The sequence below is a fragment of the Mus caroli genome, chromosome 17 (genome assembly GCF_900094665.2).
Source record: "Mus caroli chromosome 17, CAROLI_EIJ_v1.1, whole genome shotgun sequence".
NCBI classification, from domain to species: Eukaryota; Metazoa; Chordata; class Mammalia; order Rodentia; family Muridae; genus Mus; species Mus caroli.
Window position 1 is genome coordinate 3771520 of NC_034586.1, and position 10676 is coordinate 3782195.

A 10676-nucleotide genomic window follows, 5' to 3' on the forward strand; every position below is an offset into this window, starting at 1 on the left:
GATGCAGAGGCCATGGAGGAATGTTCTTTACTGGCTGGCTTCCCCTGGCTTGCTCAGCCTGCTCTCTTATAGAACCAAGACTACCAGCCCAGGGATGGTCCCACCCACAAGGGGTCTTTCCCCCTTGATCACTAATTGAGGAAATGCCTTAGAGTTGGATCTCATGGAGGCATTTCCTCAACTGAAGCTCCTTTCTCTGTGATAAGTCCAGCTGTGTCAAGTTGACACAAAACTAACCAGTACAACTAGTAAGCCGAGAAAGGCTTTTATTATTCACTTTTACTGGAAAAAAAAAGTTTGCAGTCATGTCTTATAATAATCATGTAAATGTCCTCTCAGTCCTAACAGAAAGAGAAATGAACGCAAGTGCTGCTGTTCACTGAATGCGTTTGGATGACCACATGACGCTGAACCCAAACAGACATCTTTGATACAGTCTGGGGTGTCAGGGTTTGCCCTGTGCATCGGAAGCAGCAGAGGGACTGCCTGGCAAGCCATCAGGACCATGTCCTAAAAATCAATGATGCTCACATCAACAACAAAGAAATAAGAAAAAATGTGTAGCATAGAAGAGGGGCTCTCACATAGCACCAATGAGTCCTACCTCCATAATTTGGTGCAGTTCCCTTCCTTCAAGTATGGGTTGTATTGAATAACTTATTTTTAATGAATAGGAGATGTCCAAGGTAATATGATGTCATGTCTGAGACTAGGTAACAAAAGGACTGTGGCTTCTGTCCTGGGGTAACCCCATCCCATTGTTCTGGAAAAATCATGTGACGTGCCACCCTGTGGAAAGATGTGCATAGTAGCTAAGAAGTCTACAGTCTACCCACAAATGGAGGCTGAGCCTCCCTGGCCTTGAGATGGCCACCATTCCAGACCTGTTTTGACTTCAGCCTGAGAAGAATTTCTAAGGTAGATCTACTTAGCTCAGTCACTCCAGGGCCTGTTACCCACAGCAGCTGTGAGACAAACATGGCTGTCTTTAGTTATTAGATTTGGGGTAATTTGTTATGAGTCAATAGACAGTAAATGTACTTGGCTTAGTATTTTGTAGTGTTCGAAAAAATAAGCTCAAATGCATTGGGATGATGGCAGTTGTGGGGGTGATAGCAAGGGAGGGACGCGGTGGGGATAGTTAGGAGAATGGGCAAACTTTGGCATTAGCCGCTGGCATGGGAAGATGAGTCAGGGGAAGAAGAGATGCTCCTGGCTTGAGTGTCCAGCTGGTCACATGCTGAGGCAGGGACCTGGCAAAGCAGCAGGGGTCCTGGGAGAGCTGAGGAGCTCGGGCTGAGGACACATTGGACTTCCAGATGGCTAAGGTAGGTGGCTGGAAACGGAAGTCTGAAGGGACACTCGCTCTGGGGTAAGGCTCTGGATTTGGTCATTAGAGGCAGGAAGAAACTATAAAGAGTGTACAGACCATGGCTGAGAGAGTGACTTCATGTGCCTTAGTTCCCAGGTCTGAACACAACAGGTTGTTGAGCATAGAGATAAAGCACCTGGAACCAGATCTTGCAAACAGTACATATCAGCGTAATTATCATTATTTGACATATTTGGAGAAAAGGAGACGTTCCAACAGTAACAGAGCCCAAGACCTGAACCCCAGTTCCCAGTCACTCCCCTCCTCTGCAGCTATTTCCAAGGGACTTTAGAGTCAAGCACAGCCTCTGCTGTTTCAGATACAATAGTAGACAGTGTGTGCTAGAGCTGCAGTTTCAAGATCCAGGACAGCTCAGAAAAGAAAACTTGTGCTTTTCTTCTACTGGAAAGAAAAGTCTGTTTTCTCAAGGAGTTGCAGGTGAGGAGCAGGTAGAGACACTCACCTTCCCGGAGGCTTCCAAATAAGAAATCTACAACTCCGTCAAGTTGGGGCTTGAAAATTCACAGGCACAAACGAGGCATCAGGATCAAGCCTGTCTTAGTGGAAATCCTATGAAGCAAGAGCATCAGGCACACACTACCTGTCTCCAGCCATGCGTAAATATTTCAAAATGATGACAAAGAAAGTCCGGATTGTTCTGCCCACCCCTTATTGATCAGAGGGTGGCTCTAGGCGACACTGATGGATAATGCAGCTGCTTGGTTGCCAAACTTGAGGTCTCATGAGTGGAGTGTGCTCTATTATTTGTGAATAGCTGCTGAGACTTGCACATATCTGTGAATGAGGAAAAAGATGACGGCTTATGACATGTACCAGGAATAACACTGCCTGAAGCCATTCCAATCATCAAAGGAGCCAAGGCAACAGCCACTTTGAAGTCACCCTGTATCCTTGAACAGCAGGCAGAGTCTAGTTTTAATTCATCCATGTGAGTGTTTTTGGTGTGCCATTTCAGGTAGGGCCTGTGACAGAAACAAGAGAATAGAGCCCACGACCACAACAGCTGTCTTTTTCGGGTTCTGCTTAGCAGGTCAAATGCTCTAGCCAGTGGTCAAATGCTCTTAAATAACAGAAAAAGAGCAAATCCAAAGCTAAAATGGTATAATAACAAGTAGTAGTGCTTCAAGCCCATCAGAAGAAGAGCCAAGGTAAGTGAGAAAGTTGCGGGGCTCACCTAAAGAGGGTGAGAACTGACTGTGAGTCAATGTCCCCAGAGGAAGAGAGCAACTGCCTGGGCAAGGAGCACTAAGCAGCCTGAGCAACGGAGCAGCTGGGTGTGTATGCATAGACACAGAGACCAGGGAGATTGGGAAGAAAAGGGGGACGAAAGACAGAGACAGGGATGGCCACTTGTTTGCGTGTGAATATGCAGAGCTGACCTCCGTAGAGATCGCCAGCAGACTGGAGAGTCAGACAGGTGTGTGGAAAGCAGGCTAGACACTCAGTAGGGTTTCAACCTGCAGTCTAGAAGCAAACCTGATTCCTTTACCAAAGCTTTAGTCTGTGTTCTTAAAGCCTCCCACCTGGACGAGGCCCAGCCTCATTGCAGATGGGCATCTACTTTCTTTGAGGTTGGAGACTCAAGCATCGAGCACACTAAAGAAATGTTTTCAAGGCAAATGCATCCTGGTCCTTGGCCAGTTTTCTGGTACCAGGACCCAGGTAGATAGGCATACACCTGCAACCTCCACAGTTCAGTTAAGGAACGTTTCTTACAAGAGGTATTTGTTATCCTTGGCTTCTGAAAGAGAGAGTCCCAGGATACACAAAGGGAGCCGCCAGCAAGGTACACATTCAAAAACAGGCTGTAACCATAAGAAACAGGGACACAATGTTGGTGGGGACCCTCTGTGGTTTCTGGGAAACTGAACTGATAAGAGGAGGCTTGGTTCCAAGTTTCAGCTCCAAAGACATGGTGTCTACTTTAAAGAACGTTGTCATTGTCTTTTAAAAGCAAAGGTGACTCAACCCATATGTTCCTTTAGTTCAGTCCCCTCCCCACAAGATCATCCCACTGTAACTACCATGCCCTACATGGATGGAGCTGAACAGTTGCTAGTAGACCAGATGACTCTCCCAGGACAGATGGTCCCAGAAGAAACATGCCTGGGAAGGAAGCACCCATTTAGAATGGACCAAGGAGCCAGCGTCATCTGTCAGCCACTCCCTAGAAGGCACCTGACAGGGGAAATTGAAAGCTGCTGTGTTAATACTCAGAATGGGCACAGAAAGAGGCTAACCCTGTTGTAGTGGGTTGGCCTGATGCTGTTTGTATACTAATGCTAATATTGGGCCCCCAAGACCTGGTTGTCCCAGAGACAAGAGAATCTGCAGGTAGAACCAAGTGGCACTATGTGTCCTTGCCCCAATGTTATTTCTGATTGGTAAATAAAGATGCCGACAGCCAATAGTTGGGCAGAAGAGACATAGGTGGGGTTTAGGAGTCTCAGGCTAGGGATCAGGGGAGAACCATGAGTGGAAGAAGAAAGTGAAGGAGGAAGGAGAAGACATCATGGATTAGGGGAGCCAAAAAAATGTGGCCCTGAGGGCTGGCCAATTGGAGTTAAGAGCAGCCCAGATGGAGCACAGCAAGTAATAACTTGGTGTTATGGATAGGAAAGTAGATTCTAATAGCTTAGAGGATGGGGCTCTGTCCAATCTTGCACCTCTAGGGCTAATTAAGGCTTATTGTAAATGGAAAGGTTATACTTGTCTTTTATCTGGAACTAAACGGTCAAAGGCAGGGAAGAAACCTTAGCTTGGGATTAAATAACTTCTCTAACACCCTGTAATTCGACTTTCTCCTCTCTTTATCCTGGCCAAGTTCATCGTTTCTAAAACAGGGCACTCTGAGTCCCTTGACTATCACAGGCTTTGAAGTATCCCATCACAGGAGACCATCTGCCCCAGGGACACAATGATATTGCTGTCTTATCACCAAAGCGCTGAGGTCATGCTCTTAATTTATCAAAATATATATATATGTGTGTGTGTGTGTGTGTGTGTGTGTGTGTGTGTGTCACATATGAGGAGGAGAAGTTATTGTTCTCTGGAGCCAAGGCCCTTTCTGACGTACATGTCTGATCCAAGGCCCAATCAGCCCCCAGCTAAAGACTTATCTGCAAATGACTCATTTGGCTGGTCAGAGAGTAAGCCGACTTTTCTACAGGGACCTTCCCATGGCCTCCCTGTGAATTCTTGCCCCTGCCAGCTGATGCAGCCATGTCCTCACCAGGACTCATTTCCACCACTCTGCTGACCGACAAGTCTTCTCTGGGCAACACCCGCTTCAATCCCCCCTCTCAGATTCAACATGCTGGGCTCCAGCTCCCGTATGTGGTTCACGCTGCTTCCCAGCCCCCAGCCCGCTGATGTCTTTGGCCAACTGCCCAGCTCTCAGCCAATAGCTTGCTCTCTTTGATCCAGACTGTGATAGGGGTCTCCTGGGAGTTTTATGATAATAGAGTTAGCATTTATAGAGTACTTTGATGCAAGAGGTGCAAGACAGAAACATTTAACACTTACAGAGATGCTACAAGGTAGCTGATTTTCCTTCCCCACTGGGAAGATGAAGAATCTATGGCAGAGAGACTGAATGGGTTTGTGGATAGCCTGTAATCCGGAACTGAGGCAGAACTGAGATCAGATCTCTGCCTCTTTTTTCCTGAATTTTCTCATCCTAACCTCTCCTTAATGAGGTTCATTAAGCCAGCAAGACGCAGCATACAGGCCCGCTGGAAGGGAGACCTTTGCCCTCACACTGAGAAGGTCACTGAGGGTGCCCTAGAGTTGTCACATGACAGAGTGGAGATGAAGAGGTGGTGTATCTGTCAGGATTCTGCAACAGAGCACTTACAACAAATGAACGTATTCGTTCTTATAAGGGTGTGAATATATTTTTCAGAGGGGTTATTTACCTGCCACGCACGCCTGTTACTCAGACACAAGGACACAAGGACGACCTTGTGCTGTTTGTAGTCTCTTGCTGTTTTTATTTTCAGTGCTTGCTGCAGGAGTTGGGAGATTCCATCTAGTCTGGTTAGAAATTTCTAAGGAGCATATATTATCCTTGATTCAGAGAAGCCCTATGTAATGGTGGGCAGTTCAGTGGCCAGGGTAGAGGAGTGGGTGAGACCCTGAAAGTTTGCACAGTATGCTATTATCCTAAACCTGGGGGAGGGGGTGGGGCCGGTGGCAGGGAGATGACAGCGAAGGAGCAAGTGGTGGTTGACTTTGACTGTGTGAACTGAGAGTCACCTGGAAAACCCAGAAGATGCTTCTGTGTGTGTGTTGGCTCCAGTGTTTCCAGTGAGAGCTAGCACAGGCTCGTGAACCAGGCGTGGGGGGGGGGGACACTCGCTCTGAATATGAGTTAAGTTGGGCGCATGGGTGGAACACAGAGTAGAAGGGAAGGTTTTGTTCTCACACACTTGACTCTTCTGGAGGTTTTGCTGTTTGCTTTACTCTGTTTCCTTCTGCATCCAGCGCCGAGAGCATCTGAGGCCAGATTCTTCAACATGAACTTGCACTGGTGGATCTTCAAAGGGTTGAGGAGGGCAAGGGGCTATGTCATTGCTTCCAGCTCTCCGCCTAAGCAGGTCTTGCTTCCCTGGCTCTTTACTGATGGACCATCCCACTCTCCAGTCACATGAGCTGCTAATACTGTCCCCTTTTTCTCTGATTTAAATGTTGTATTTCTTTCCTTTTTAATGTTGTATTTCTTAAATATTTTATTAATTCTTTGAGAGTTCCATACATGCAAGTATCTTTAATTAACTAATTTACTATGTAAGGATTTCATAATGAATATCTTATTTACATTATCCCCACCCCCAACTCCTCTTGAGCCAACCCTAACTCCCTCTCAAATTCATGGCCTCTTATTCCATATTATTATTGTCATATACACACATATGTATATATGTATGCATATATGTATGTATATGTGTGTGTACATGTATATATTAGATATGTACATATGGATATATTATGTATGTGTATTGTCTTAGGGTTTTACTGCTGTGAACAGACACCATGACCAAGGCAAGTCTTATAAAAAAAATAACATTTACTTGGGGCTGGCTTACAGTCTCAGAGGTTCAGTCTATTATCATCAAGGTGAGAGCATGGCAGTATCCAGGCAGGCATGGCGCAGGCAGAGCTGAGAGTTCTGTCTTTATCCAAAGGCTGCTAGTAGTTGACTTCCCAGGAAACTAGGGTGAGGGTATTAAGCCCACACCCACAGTGACACGCCTATTTCAACCAGATCACATCTATTCCAACAAGGCCACACCTCCAAATGGTATCACTCCGTGGTCCAAGAATATACAAACCATGACATGTATATATGTAATAAATGTTTTATTAACCTGCTGAGTTCACTTAGTGTTGATCCTATATGTATGTGTTTAGGGATTAAATAACCTCTCAGGGGCTTGTTCCTGATAAGACTGATTTTTTTCTCACTCAGCAGCCATTAACTGCCTATAATTCTTAATCAAGGAGTGGGACCTTGTGGGATTTCCCTCTTCTTGTTGGCATGACAACTGGTGTTATCCTTGTCTGGGTCTTGCTTAGGCAGCTACCCTGTAAAGGCTTCCTGAGGGTAGGTTCTGCAACATGTCCCGAAGACAGAGCCTCACCACACACAGGCTGGCTCTATGGCTTTTACACTCTTTGCACTCTGTGTTCCTCCGTGCTCTCTGAGCCCAGGTATAGAGGTCGGATTGTGGATGTATCAGTTGGGGCGGGGCACCCCGTTTGTCATGTTGTCTGTATTTTTACCAGTTGTGAGTTTCTGTAATGTCTCTGTGACCAAAAAGAAGTTATTTTGATGAGGCATCAGCTACACTTATTTAGATTTATAAGTATTTAGAGCACTGTTAGGGATTCTACTGGTGAAAGCAAGTAGTGGCAGCAGGTTCTTCTCTAGGGTCCATGGCCTCATTAGCCACAGGTAATGGGCTACGTTTACAGGACCGGCATGATTTCCCCCCTATTGAGAAGGTCTCAAGTCCAAGTAGACAGCTGAGCTATGGCTGCCACCAGGATGTAAGTGTCATATTGTACGCTAGGGGATGTCATTCCGAGCACTGTTCCTAGGCTTCACAGCTGGGGAGAAGTGTTGGTTGTTTCCGTGGCAGGCTGCACAGTTCCTTCCCGGAAAGTGAAGAAAGCCAGTCGTCCTCAGGAAGGAGGCTCCTAGGTCAGATCCAGCTCAAGTCCAGAGCCTGAAGGATGTACTCTCTTCAATTATAAAGTCTTACTTCTAATTTCTGGAAAGCAAACACTTGGGTGCCTGGTACACAAGGACCAGAAGAAGATATCAGGTCCCCTGGAACTGGAGTTATGGATAAGTGTGTGCTGCTGCTCGGATGCTGGGAACTAAACCCAAGTCTCCCACAAAAGCAACAAGTGCTCTTGACTGCTAGGCCCTAAAGGTCCATGTTTTTAAAACGGGTTTTCCTTACGGTGTACTCAGTAAGTTTTACTCTTTCCTCCTAGAAGCTGAGGAAGACCATATAACTAACACAACATCACATCTGGGAAGTAATTTATTCTGAGGATTAGGGAGGTCTTTACAAGTTTGTTTGCTATACAATGAAGTATGATTGGCAGGTTTGGTCATAGGAGAGGAGCACACATGGAATTCTGCACAAACATGTACAAGATAGATTAGTCAGTGTCATGGCCATAATTGCCTCATGAGCAAGTTGGCTGGGGCCATAAAAGCTACCCATGAGTCTTGTCTTTAAGCATTCTATAGCTGCACACCAATGTCCCCCAGGTCCCTTGATACACCCACCAGCATCAGACGCGCCCCCTCTCCAGATGGTGAACCCAGTCAGCACATCTGCATTTGTTTCCTGGGGATTCTATAACAAATTGCCAACATTGAGGAGCTTCAGACAACAGAGATATATCATCTCACCATTTCCATGAGACCTCTGTCTGTCTATATTCTTCCTATGTGAACCACAGTTCTGTCAGATTATAGTCCACTCTAATGATGTAATCTTAATTTGATTAGGTCTTGGGATGACTCTATATTCAAATGAGACTGAAGGCCAAGGTTTCAACAAAGGGTTGGAGAGGACAGAATTCATCTAGTGACGGTGACCAAACACTCGTTATCATCTTACCCCACCCCAAGTCTTATGGGAATCCCATGCGCATGCCTGTTCTACTTCCTGCTAACCCTTCCAGGCCTGGATCCTCCCAAACATTTGGAAATTAGTCACGGCTCACAGTCCTTCCCGTCCTTCCCTGACTAGAGGCCACCTTCTCTGACGCTGTCAGAAGCCAGGAGGGATGGAGGGTTCTTCATCAACCCAGAGTCACATATTTCACTTTCTATACTTAATTTTGTTAGGATAGCCAGTCTCACATACGCAGTCTTTCCATGTCTGCACAGGAACAGACATCAGAGTTAGAGACAATAGAGGCCTGGGCTAGCAGATCTCCTTACTGGGAAAACGGAGACCACTGCTGTGCTGGGCAAGTTTTTGCTCTATGTAAGCAGGCATAGGGACATCCCCAGGGGTCTATATTGCAGGCTATACAGGGAAAGGATGTGCCCACCTACAAGAAGGATGAGTGCAGACCATTCCTCGCTGGGTCCAGGAGACCCCTGTCTTCTATTGAAGCTGATCACACTTCATTTCTTCTCTGCATGAGTAAAGCCTTGTTCCCAACCAGTGCTTGTGGGAACTGTGTCTTTCTTGACAGCCAAACCTTAAGTACATCAAGAGTGTACAGTGCCTCCTAGCTTCACAGAAGGTACACAAGAGTGTATGTAAAGTACCTATTAAACATGTGACGCTTGGAATCATTTAACTGGATGCTGTAACTAAATTGACCAAATTCTGTGGGGTGGTTTTGACTACATGTTCTCAAGGGAGTCCCTGGGGGCCTGGAGAGATGGCTCAGCAGTTAAGAGTGCTGACTGCTCCTCCTGAGTTCAATTTCCAACAACCACATGGTGGCTCATAACAAATAAATAATAATTCTTTTAAAAATGTAGTGTCTAACATAAAACTCAAGAAGAATGAAGACCAAAGTATGGACACTTCACCCCTTCTTAGAATTGGGAACAAAACTCCCATAGAAGGAGTTACAGAGACAAAGTTTGGAGCTGAGACGAAAGGATGGACCATCTAGAGACTGCTGCACCCGGGGATCCATCCCATAATTAGCCTCCAAACGCAGACACCATTGCATACACCAACAAGATTGTGCTGAAAGGACCCTGATATAGCTGTCTCTTGTGAGGCTATGCCGGTGCCTGGCAAACACAGAAGTGGATGCTCACAGTCATCTATTGGATGGAACACAGGGTCCCCAATGGAGGAACTAGAGAGAGTACCCAAGGAGCTAAAGGGGTCTGCAACCCTATAGGTGGAACAACAATATGAACTAATCAGTACCCCCAGAGCTCTTGACTCTAGCTGCATATGTAGCAGAAGATGGCCTATTCGGCCATCACTGGGAAGAGAGGCCCCTTGGTCTTGCAAACTCTATATGCCCCAGTACAGGGGAACACCAGGGCCAAGAAGTGGGAGTGAGTGAGTAGGGGAGCAGGGCAGAGGGAGGGAATAGGGAACTTTCAGGATAGCATTTGAAATGTATATGAAGAAAATAATTAGAATTTTTTAAAAAAAATTGTAGTGTCTAAAGGGGAGTCCCTCAGAATGTTCATTAAAATTAAGGTTATCAAGTCTATTCCATAAATTATGGAAGAGAGATAAGGATGGCAACCAGGAGACTGCTTATCAGCTCCATTTAGCCAGGTGGCAAATATGAGATCTTCCAAACACACACACACACACACACACACACACACACACACACACGTCCAATATGGCTGGCCAATTCTACTTTTAAGACATTGTGGCTTCTGTTATAATAATTGGTTATTTTTGTACTGTGTCCAAACATATGTGTCAGGTGTTTTGTTTCCAGCATGCTATTTTGACATGCTGGTTACTGTCGTCATTTTAAACCTGGTGTTATGCACTTAGTGCTGGCTTTTCAGATACACAGAAAATGATAAGGTCACAGAGCCTTCACCCAGATTCTTAAGGAAGGCTTTGGAGGCCAGACAATGTGCAGCAAGATTAGATCTCCTGTGGGAACATCCCGAAAGAGTAATGTGTGAGGCTGTGAGCATGATGCTTAAGTCATAACAGAAATCTAGGATGTCAGAGACACTGGAAATGTGGAACAACTTCTAAGGAAAGTGCAGGGAATGAGTGAAGCCAACCTAAAAGAGGGCCATGTGGGC